This window comes from Ochotona princeps, chromosome 2, assembly GCF_030435755.1.
Source record: "Ochotona princeps isolate mOchPri1 chromosome 2, mOchPri1.hap1, whole genome shotgun sequence".
Taxonomy (NCBI): Eukaryota; Metazoa; Chordata; class Mammalia; order Lagomorpha; family Ochotonidae; genus Ochotona; species Ochotona princeps.
Genome location: NC_080833.1, coordinates 159,237,638 through 159,250,105, shown reverse-complemented (window position 1 = coordinate 159,250,105; position 12,468 = coordinate 159,237,638). Strand labels below are relative to the sequence as shown.

Here is a 12,468-nt window from a genome sequence, read left to right as displayed (position 1 = left end):
GCATTTGTTGTTGCGTAGGAATCAGTTCAATTTTTTTAAAGCTTTTTACAAGTCTGAATAAACAGTTCATAAAACTTTAAAATGCATGAACCTAAAATACACTGTTACATTAAAAATAAATAATGCTCATCAAATTGCTAAAAAGAAATAATAACCAATATTTCATAGAGTGAGGTGCCTCTGAAGTGTAAACTAGAGGAAAAAAAAAACATAAAAATGGGAACTGGCAATACGGCACAGTAGGTTAAACAGACACCTGGCATGTCACAGCACATGCTGGAGTGCTGCTGCAAGGCTCACGCCTCCACTTCCAGTCCAACTTCCCGCCAGTGTGCCTGGGAGACCACACACGAGGGCCGAGTGCTGGGGTTCCTGTGGCCTGATCTGGTTCTGCCTGGCCCAGCCTTGCCTCTTGCAAGACTGGAGAGTGCACAAGCAGATGGAAGATCTCTCTCCCTCTGACTCCCTATCTTTTTTGTCACTCTGCCTTTCAAATAAACACTTTAAAAAAATGACACCTATCATGCAGCTTCCATGGTTCCCATTCATAGTCTTACTTTGTCACATTCTTTTGTGCACATTTTTGCACAGTTGAGGCACCCTCTTCCTCCCCACCCCTTCCCTACTATTTTATCATCATCTTTGTCTTGCACGCTTACAATAGACTCCTTACTTGTCTCTCGGTATGTCCTGGATCCTTCACATTTGTTCTGCTCTGAATCCTCATGACCTTAGGCAAATTTGTGCATGTATTTTGGCTAAGACTTCAATGGCTCCCCGCTTCCAGAAACAGCACATTCCTACAATGGCTCACAAGGACTCCAGAGCCTTCCAGAGCCCCCTTTTCTCCCTGGCCTTCCTTCACGTCTTGGAGTGTGCCAAATGTGTGTGCTTACTCCTAATGCATGACTATGTTATCCTTCCTATCTCTTCCTCTCTCCTTGGACAATTAACTCCTACCCTTCCTTGGGAAACTCAGGAAACCCCTGCCATATTTTAATTTATCTTTCATTTATAATACTTCTTACAGCTATAATTTCAGAATTTTGTGCTTTTTTTAAACTTTCGCTTTCCTTCCTTCTTTCCCTTCCTCTTTTCTTTCTTCCTTCCTTGTTCCTTGTTTTTAAAATATTTATTTATTTTTATTGGAAAGTCAGATATACAGAGAGAAAGCTCTTCCATCCGCTGATTTACTCCCCAAGTGGCTGCAATGGCCAGAGCTGAGCTAATCCAACACCAGCAGCCAGGAGCTTCTTCCGGGTCTCCCATGTGAGTGCAGGGTTTCAAGGCTTTGGGCCATCCTCAGTTGCTTTTCCAGGCCACAAGCAGGGAGCTGGATGAGAAGTGGAGCAGCTGGGATTAGAACTGGTGCCCACACACTGGGATCCCAGTGTGTGCAAGAAGAGGACTTCAGTCACTAGGCTTCCATGCCAGGCCCTTCCTATCCTTTGCATTCCTTTCCTTTTTCCAAACATCCCTGCTTTCTTCCTCCCTCCATTCCTTCTCTCTTATTTTCTTATCCTTTCTTCTTCCCGTCGTCCCTCCCTCCTTCCATATCTCCTTCTCCCTTCCGATTTTCCTCATTTCTTCTTCTTCTCTCTTGTTAAAAAATTACTCTTTTTAATTATTTCCCCTTTAACTACCCCATATACTCCGGGAGGACAAAGGGTGCATCATTTTCATTTCCACCATTATATCCTCATGGGATTCTGGGAAGATGACACCTTTACTCAGGTCCAACACATGCTGTTTTGGGCAGCAAGGTAGACCTGAGGACTGGATTTCGGAGGGCACGGGCAAGATGCTTTGTGGCTCCTTGCTGCTCTGGGTTGGGTGAGTACTTAGTGACCACAGCAGCAAGATTCTAGCACAAGACCATTTTCCACAGTAAAGAAATGTTAAAAGAAAATGTCCTTCCAAACCTGCTCTACAAATGATACTTAAAGATGTTTTCTTGACAGAGAAGAGGAATTGCGCCCACCAAAACCAAAAGCAAATGTGAAGAACATCCCAGTAAGATAATGGAAGTCTAAATCAATGAACAGCCCATTGCTAAAAGACAGGACCAAATTACCACCTATTTGTATTAATCCTGAATGTCAATGGCTTAAACTCAAATGTCCTAGATAAGTAAACTGGATTAAAAACAACACCCATTTATCTGCTGCCTACAAGAGACATAGCTCACGAACAAAGTCCAGCGGAAACTATAACTCATGGATTTTGATGTGTTTTTCTTTTAGTTTCATATCCTCAAAACTCTTTCTCATTAAATTCTTCACTGACTCATAGATCATACAGTAGCATCATTTTCTTCAACAAGATTCTTGATTTTCTTTTTCATTTCTTCAGCAACACCTTGGTCATTCAGTAGCATGTTATTAAACTTCATGGTGTTGTAAATTTCTTCTTTTTCTTCCTGTTGTCGATTTTGTTTTGTGGCTTTTCATTTAAGGGGATGTATAGTAACTGTGTAATGGAGACCATCACATCCAGATACAATGCTGTATGCATTTCTACTTTCAGATCAGAGATGGACTCTCAATGAAACTTTTGGATATATCTTGACAATAGGATGCTGGACTCTGCCATTGTCCATGCCCACAATGATGGACATATGACTGTTTATGAAGAACTATATTATAGTAATGATATGGGGGAACTCAGTGGGGTGGAGGAGGGAACAGAGGAGGGGGTAAGGGAAATCCCAAGACTATGGAACTGTATCATAAAATGATAATAATAAGAAAAAAAGTTAAAAAAACCAATAAAATGTGATAAATAAATTTAAGATAACATGACAGAAATAAAATCAATTATTAAGTTACTATAAATGAATTCTGTAAGTTGAACCATTTGTTTTAGGTTAAAAAAATAAACTCAGGTATGTATTATTTGCAAAAATAAAAAGCAAAAGCTGTCAGCCAAACACAAAACGAAATTTAAAAAGAACAAGGACAAATTTAAGAGCAGAAATGAATTTCAAAAGGGCAGCATGGTGGCTCAACACTAAGACTAACCCTCCACCTACAAGTGTTGGGATCCCATATGGGCACTGCTTCGTGTCCCTGCTCTTCCACTTTCCATCCAGATCCCTGCTAATGTGCCTGGGAAAGCAACAGAGGACGTTCCAAGTCCTTGGGACCCTGTCCCCAGGTAGGAGACTCTGGTGAAGCTCCTGGCTTCATATCAAATAACATAGTGTAAGTGAATGAAGTAAATGCTACTAAAATATAAAGTCCAGGGCAAGTGTTTCGCCTGAGGGTTAAGAGCCCTGTATTCCATGCTGGACAGTTCCTGGGTTGGATTTCTGGCCATGCTCTTGATTTCAGCTTTCCACTAATATGTTCTATACGTGACAGTAGCACTGGGCCAAGGAATTGGGCTCCCTGTCATCCATGTGGGATGTTTGAATTCATCTCCTGGCTCCTGACTCAGCCCAATTTAGATCATGGTGGGACTGGGGAAATACATTGGTAAATGGAAACTCTCTCTCTTTGCCCCTCAGAAAAACAAAATAAAAACAACAACAACAACAAACAAGACGATGGACTTAATGTAATCATATGTGTATGACTGAATTATAGACTTACTTAGCACAACTTTCATTAAAAAATTGAAGTCAACTTTTTCAACTATATAAAAATACTAATTTAAAAAAATAACATTTAAAAAAAGCATTTTCAAGATTAATTCAGAAAGAATTTAAAAAATCTGTTTGTAAAATACTGTAAGAATTAAGATGATTTAGATGGCTAACCTTATCAGCAGCATAAACATAAACTGAATGGCTTATAACTTTGAAATGGGAAATGTTTCATTTGTTTTAGGAATAAAATCTACATAAAACACACAAAATAATTCTATTAAATCAGGGAAATTATAAAATCTTAATGAATAGCATAAAACAAGATTTTTTTTTTTTGCTTTTCAATCAATTGGTTATATTCTTTCTTAATTTTGCTTTGAAAAGTTTTGGATTATCTTGTAATGTTTGTATTGGACATATCACAGTATTCTGACACTCACACAATGTATACTGACCAAGTCAGATAACTAGCCTTTCCTTTCCCTTTTCTCCTACAGGCCTTTTTATTTTTTAAGATCAATTTTTTTTTCCCTACTGCAAAGTCAGATACACAGAGAGGAGGACAGACAGAGAGGAAAAATCTATTTGTTGATTCACTCTCCAAGGGGCCTCAATGGCCAGAGCTGAGCTGATCCTAAGCCAGGAGCCCAGAGGCTCCTCTGGGTCTCCCATGTGGGTGCAGGATCCCAAGGCTTTGGGCCGTCCTCAACTGCTTCCCAGGCTACAAGCAGGAAGCTGGATGGGAAGTGGGGCTGCCAAGATTAGAACTGGTGCCCATCTGGGATTCCAGTGCACTCTAGGCAAGGACTTGAGCTGTTAGGCTACTGCACCAGGCCTGCATTCCTGTGGCTTGTATGCTGTGGAACCACAATTCCTTACTTCCCTTCGACTTGGATTTGGTGCCCGTTACCCATCTCCCTGGATCCTCTCTCCTTTCATACTTTCCAGCCACTAGCAACCACTATTTTAGAATTCAAATAGACTAATTTCCACATATAAGAGAGAATATGTGGAATTTACCTTTCTGTGTCTATCTTGAAATAAAATCCTTACAAATGAAAAGGTATATTTAGTTGAATTGATTACATTGTGTCTACAAGTCTAACAAAATGAACACCAAAAAACATTTATTGGGTAATGAGTCTCACACCCATTAACACTGAAAATCATCTTTAAATACTTTTGCGAGTTTCATAAGAAAAGTGATATCCCATTAATGCATTAATATTTTTCTCCCTTAAAGAAGCAGAGTTTTTTTTTTTTTAAGATTTATTATTATTGGAAAGCCGGATATACAGAGAGGAGGAGAGACAGAGAGGAAGATCTTCCATCTGATGTTTCACTCCCCAAGTGAGCCGCAATGGGCTGGTGCTGCGCCGATTCGATGCTGGGAACCAGGAACCTCTTCCGGGTCTCCCACGCGGGTACAGTGTCCCAAAGCCTTGGGCCGTCCTCGACTGCTTTCCCAGGCCACAAGCAGGGAGCTGAATGGGAAGTGGAGCTGCCGGGATTAGAACCGGTGCCCATCTGGGATCCTGGCGCGTTCAAGGCGAGGACTTTAGCCGTTAGGCCACGCCGCCGGGCCCAAGCGGAGTGTTTTTGTATGCTTACAGAAATGAATTTCTTCATCCTGATTTCACTGCAGACTGCATGGGGCACACTATTTTTGTGTGTGCATGCAATGTTTGATGGTTTCTCACTTTATTTACATTTATGTGATATATTCATCTTTACCTTTCATTTTGTACTTGCATTCAGTTGATTTACTTTTTAAGAAAAGATCCATTCATTCTGAATGCTAACAGCATAGCTGGATTTTATTTTCCATGCCAACTTGAAAACCACTGCTTAAGATTTGGAAGGTTTCAGTCAGGTTTCTTTCTTCCAGAGCTGGTCTTACTTTTGCCATTTAGACATATACTTTGCTTTTTGAAAAATGTTCTTTATTATTTCCTGGGTTATGAGCAATGAGCTGCCTCTTGGCTTGTATATTTTTCAGTGGTTTTCAGTTCTATAGGCAAATTGCTTAGCTTTAGGCTTTTCACTTAATTCTCGAATTTCTTTTTGTATATCTGAAATTCAGAAATAAGAGTATAACTCTTGGCCTCATGAAGAATTTTGAAGCCTTCACTGTTTCTCTGTGTCACGACACTGAATAATCTCTCTAGAAATCACGTTTGAGGCTACTTCTGAGTTCTGCTGTCACAGCCTGGCAACAGGCTCAGGCTCTGAATGTTTTACAATGGATTGCGTTACATTCAAGCAATCATTTAGTAGAACCCAGTGTTTACTTTGAGCAAACATTTGTCATCCTGCATTTTCTACCTGGACCTTCATATCCGTAAGTTATCACTTGAGTGTTTTTCTTTAGCTGGCCACAGTTTTTGACTCTGTAGGATTTTGGTTGGCACGGTGTTTGCCTTTCTCAAGGCGATGCAGTGAGACAGTGAAGAAGTTTGCTTTGGTTCTCTTGCCTGACCTCGATTTCCTCAATCAAGGTGAAGTTTTTACTGATTATTCATAGAGTTTTCAATCCAGCTCACCCTGTTAATCTTAAACATAGTTGACATCTCCACTTCTCATTTTGACCTGTTTTTAACTTTCTGTCTCTGTTTTGTATGACTTTAGGGGCATAGCAATGATTAGAAAAAAAGAAAAAATTCGAATTTTCCACTACTGTTCAAGAGATGATCTGGTTGAAGCTTCATGGTCTGTAAAGTTGGTAGCAGGGCTATTTCACAGATCAGAAAACTGAGACTCAGAGAGGCCAAGGGATCCTCCCAAGAAGACACAGCTAATAAGTGACATAGTACGGATATTCCCATCTTTGGCATAAGGCCTCCATAAATCAAAGCTTTTAGAATGAATGAATGTGTGAGTGGGAAATGAACAAATGGACGCATAATGGAATGCACTTGGGCAATGCTTATTACTGAAATGATGTTTTTCAATTTGACTGGATCCTTAACTTTCTACAGAAACCTAAGAAATACATTTGTGAAGAGGCAAAACATGAAATAAGTTCAATTTAATTTAAAATACAGCATATTTAAAGAAAATGAATTTTCCAAGAAGTTCGGTTTACTGTTTAAAGATTATAATCTGGGGCCAGGCGCGATGGCTTAGTGGTTAAAGTCCTCGCTTTGCACGCCCGGGATCCCATGTGGGCACCGGTTCTAATCCCGGCAGCCCCACTTCCCATCCAGCTCCCTGCTTGTGGCCTGGGAAAGCAGCAGAGGACGGCCCAAAGCCTTGGGACCCTGCACCCATGTGGGAGACCCGGAAGAGCTCCTGGCTCCTGGCTTTGGATTGGCTCAGCTCCAGCCGTTGTGGTCACTTGGGGAGTGAATCATTGGACGGAAGATTTTCCTCTCTGTCTCTCCTCCTCTCTATATATCCGCTTTTCAATAAAAATAAATAAATCTTTTAAAAAAAGATTATAATCTGTTACAGAGTAGAATGGGTAATGTCTAAATCAAGAGTTATCACAGTCTTAGCTAATCGCCTCTCCATTGTAGTTTTTAGCTACCGGTTCTGTTTCCATTTGAAGTATTTCCACTGCACTGTATGAATTCCTTTAAGTGGTAAACGTAAGGAGACTGGGAACTCTTGGCTAGCTAGGAAGCACGAAAAAGGAAAAAGTGGGTGCCGACTTTCCACCTTCTCTGAGTAGATCTGAAAAATTCAGCTTTGGCCTGCTCTCACTGACCTTTCTCCAGAGTATTTTCTTTCAGGAGCTCTTCACATGGAAAATCTTAATTTTTCCCCCCTTAAAGGACAGCCAAATTCTTGAGAGGGAAAATAATTATCTGGTTGAAACATTAGAAGAGGGTCAAAGGCTTCTGGTGGCTTTGGCTGCCTGCACTTTACCCATTTCTGAAGCCTCATCTTAGGCTGTGTCTAGACATCTAGGGGAGTTGGACACAGGTCTGAAACACTGAGCTGAGCTGATTTACTGGAAGTCCCATGAATGCTGTGCAGGCAGCTTCCAGGTTCTCACCACACACTGGGGCTGTATAGATAACCCACAGCAATCTGCCCCGGCTGCATCTGCTTTGTTTAGTCTATTTCAGCTGCAATCATGCAGATATAAGCTTCGGAATGATTGCACGTTGAAATGGAGCTGAACCATGTGTTTTACAGTATGAACACATGAAAGCCACTGCAATGCTCAAAAACAAGTAGGAGGAATTTTTATGCCTTTGGTAAAAGGCTTTCGATTACCACGCTGAAGAGGGTAAGGCCACATGGTGCACTTACGCCTGACTATTTGTGTAACTTTGTTCACACGTTAGTAGGATGCCTCTGAGTGTTAGCGATAGGATGGCCAGTTCCTTCACCTATGAAACTCTGCATGGATCTGAGATCACATATGAAACATTGGCAACTGTGACCCATATGCAATGGAAGCCTGCCTCCAGGGTGCCTCATCAGGACAGCAGGTCAGCATCCCTAATACCACTTGCCATGACTATCCCTATTCATTTCTCCTAATCTGAACGCACAGCCACGTCTGGCAGGCAGTTCTCATTTACAGTTCTTGGCCACGAGGAAAATAGAACTTCCCTGTAGTCCACTTGTTAGTTTTTCTGTTTTTGTTTAGGTCCTAAATGAGTACAACTTAATTTTAGCATTAGTACATTTCACCAGGTTAGTCTGTATCCATTTATTTCAGTTTGCTTCGCTGTCTCAACCCTGATTGCATTTCTCCCTGCTTTGCATGCACTGCCTGTTTTAACTGCATGCTACTCCTAGTGCTAGACAATCATATCACAGACTGACAAGGACCTCAAATGATCCATGAACGGGCACTCAGGGGACTGATGTTGTAGCACAGTGAGTTAAGTCACCGCTTACCTTCCTGGCATTCCATATCAGGAAGCCAGTTAGACTCCCAGACACTGCTCTGATTCAGTTTACTGCTAATGCAGCTGGAAAGTCAGCAAAAGATGATCCAAGTACGTAGGGTCCTTGGCACCCACACGATAGACCAGCGTGTAGTTTCTGGCTCCTGGCTTCACACCAGCTTGGACTTGGCCCTTCTATCCATCTCGGAAAAAAATCAGCAGATGGAAAAATCTCTCTCTCTCTCTCTCTCTCTCTCTCTCTCTCTCTCTCTGCCTTTGAAATAAATAAATAAGTGCAAACCAATAAGACTTCAGACTTACTCATAAATCTATCACATATGTTCTATCTTGTCATATTTCTCTATTTTCACTCACGTATATGCCAAAACATTTTATTAAGATCTAAATATATTATGTCTACTTAATTCTATTTTAAAATTGGAGTTGCTTTGGTTCAAGCTGTTTTCCAAGATCCAAAGCAAGTTCCTATTAACCACCTATATAGTTTCTAAATAATTACAAACATCTGCTATATTAATTACAAACTTCATGGCAGGGCCTCGATGATAAAATGATCAATCTAAATTACAACTTAGTTTTCCTTTTTGAAAAGCTGAACAACTTCCAGCGTGGATTTTTACTAGTCAGTTATCCTACTATGTTCCCTTCAGCAATAAACCTCCTGTCTTCGGGTTCTGTACACATTTATTCTATTATTTTAGCTACATCACTGAAGACCTTCAAGTTCCACTGATCGTCACTTCTCTTTCAATTTTACTTGCCTAATGAAATTTCAGTGAGACTATTTTCTTATTTATCCCCTGAATCTAAGCCATTTTGGTAACTGCAGTCACTTCAAATTCCCTAAAGGAAAAAAAGAATTATTTCACTTACTTGAAAAATACACACACACACACACACACACACACACACACACACACACACACACAAATGGGGTTAGGGAGAGAGAGAAAGCAAGAAAGCAAGAGAGCAAAAGAGAAAGAGAGATAAAGAGAGACGGAGAGAGGGGTCCCATCCTTGAGTTCACCTGCTAAATGGTTACAGTGGCAGGGCCTGGGCGAGGCCAAACCAGGAGCCACTTCATCCAAGTCTTCTATACAAGCAACAAGTGTCCAAATACCTGAGCCATCATTTGCTTCCTTTCCAAATTCAACAAAAAGCTGGCTTGTGAGTGGAGACCTTGGCCACACTTCGCTGATAACCTTGCTTCTGTTTCATAGGGGAGCTATATACAAGTAAAATCTGTGCAAAGAATCCATTTTCTTTCCAATTGACCCAATTAAACTAACCGTAGTGCAACCACAGACTCTGCCTTCCCTTTGTACAATGGAATGCCATATACTCAATTTATGCACAACGTGCATCTCTTAATGTTCTCAAGAACTCCCTTCCTACAACTTCTCACTTTCTCTTCTACTTCAACATTCCCCCTTTTCTGCTGTTTAGCTAATCCATATGCACACTAGCAAGCCTTAAATGTGACCAGTTAAACACACACAAGCACACTCATTCATTTTCTCTTTTATACGCCTACTGTGTTTCTATTTGCTTTGACAGAAACTCTTCAAATTCTTTCCCTTTTTCAATGCAAGCCAGCAAGGATTGTGATCCTGCTGGGTACTACCAAGCTAGTGGGATCCAAATCTTGCCAAAGCATACAGTTAGTTCCCTGTTTTCCGGTCATTTGGCTTTGCTATAGCCTTTGCCATCATTCACTCTCTGACTTCACTTTCTTCTCATGGCTGTCGCGATATCACATCTCTCCATGTTACTCCAACCTTCTATCTCACTGACTATAGCTTCGTACTTTATGTCTTCTTCCTTTCACACACCATGCCATTCTGCAATGCTCCAATCACTGTTGATGTTCTATTTCTCTCTATTTACACTTCTTATATGGTAGTCTTACATATCATTCAATGTTGGTAAGTCCGGAGAATTTCTCTGAACCATAGATTCCCATGTCCGTGAGACCGTTTTTCCTTATACCGATGAGCAGCTTTACAACATGTCTTGAAGTTCTTGTTGCTACATTCTCCACAAAGAAGCCACAGGGATCACATATTATATCACTACCCCATTTCTAAAGCCTCCCATTACCAGTAGAAATAAATCCAAACTTTTTGCCATGACTTATCTACCTTTATAATCTCATTTTCCTCAATTCTTTTCTTACTTTTTATGATCCAAGCTGTTGTATTGTGAAGTGTGTTTCACTGTATTGCAATTCTTGTGAATCTAAGAAAACTGGCATTTTAATTATGATTAATAGAACCATGCTAGATAGCAATAAGCATGAGCTTTTTTTTTTTCTTGTTTTGGTATCACAATCAGTAAGGTTGATAATTAGGGGGTATATTGCTTTAGACTAATGTCTGATGGCTACATTGACAACTGGGCACCCATCTGGAAGCTAAGATGATATCTTCTGGGACAATTAATCTAGCACCTTTCAAATGCCATCTCAGACACGTGTTCCCATGACTCCATTTGCTCTGTGGGAGCCGACACTGAGATGCCATCAGCTTTCAGAGCACTCAGGACTGAAAAGCCCTTTAGCCCGCTGCCAACAGCTTGAAAGCATCTAGACCAAACGAGCATAATTTTCGAGGGGTCTGTCTATTTGAGCTGTTTGGAAAACTTCCTCCATGGACACAAGATCTTTGGTTCAGCACTACCACATTTTATGCTCAAGTAATTTTCTTTTACCTATTTCCCTCTATGTTTTCATAATTCTCTTTGCTTTATTCTGCCTCATAGCATACCAATTAATTTGAGAACTATCTTTGCATGATTTTGTTTATCATTTGACAAACAGTAAAAGGCCTTCCCCTGATGAAAATTATAAAGGCTGAGGTTGAAATATCTCCAGGTAATGGGGAAGTCATGCCACCCTGACAGGCTCAGACTGACACAGCCATAGTAGTTCTTACCGCCCTTCGTCCCTCCCTCTCTTTAGAATAAGAATGACAAAACCATATTAAGCCTTCCCTCCATCTCTCAGGCCTTCCCTTTTCTCTCTCCCTTTCTTTTCATTTTGTTTTCTTTCCATTCCTTTCATTTCTTCCCTTACTTCCTTTCTCTTTTCACTTCTTTTAACATGCATGTTTCTTAGGATTCTGCAATGGGCTCTTCTTGTTTTGCAAGATAATATTCTGGTTCACCGTATATATCTATCATCCATTATCACCCTCAGAGAAAGCTCTGTTGACCCTCCAGCTAAAGCATGGTCATCTCCTGTCGATTCTCATTTTTTCAACTGCTCTGCTGCGTTCCCAGCAGTTAAATGTATCTGACAAATATCTTAGGTATCGCAACGGGCCGGTGCGCGCCGATCCGATGCCGGGAACCTGGAACCTCTTCCGGGTCTCCCACGCGGGTGCAGTGTCCCAAAGCATTGGGCTGTCCTCGACTGCTTTCCCAGGCCACAAGCAGGGAGCTGGATGGGAAGTGGAGCTGCCGGGATTAGAACCGGCGCCCATATGGGATCCCGGGGCTTTCAAGGCAAGGACTTTAGCCGCTAGACCACGCCGCCGGGCCGGTCCTGTCTTTTAGCAATGGATTATTCATTGATTTAGTCTTCTGTTGTCATTTTACTGGGATATTCTTTATATCTGCTTTTGGTTCTGGTGGGTGCTATTCCTTTTTTCTGTCAAGAGAACATCTTTAAGTATCATCTGTGGGACAGGTTTGGAAGAGGTATACTCTTTGAGCTTTTCTTTACTGTAGATGAATTTTATTTCATTTTCAAGGACAAAGGTACGTTATCTTGGGCTGATTATTTTTTGCTTTTTGAATCTGGAATATGTCTCTCCCTTCTCTACCAGCCTGTAGAGCTTCCTGTGAGAGGTCAGCTGTGAGCCTGATTGATATTCCTCTATAGGTCAATTGATTTTTTTTTCACGAGTACATTTAACAATCTTTTCCTTATATTTGATTAAGGCGAGCTTGATTATCATGTGTCAAGGTAAAGATTGCTTTTAGTCAACCCTGTTGGGAGTTCTGTTCCCC

At 40.9% G+C, this 12,468-nt stretch overlaps 1 protein-coding gene across 4 annotated transcripts in view; it reads right to left on the bottom strand.

Annotated features, from left to right (window-relative positions):
* DNM3 (dynamin 3) overlaps window positions 1-12,468 on the bottom strand; it is a 512,631-nt gene that overhangs the window by 98,913 nt on the left and 401,250 nt on the right. The window lies entirely within an intron of this gene.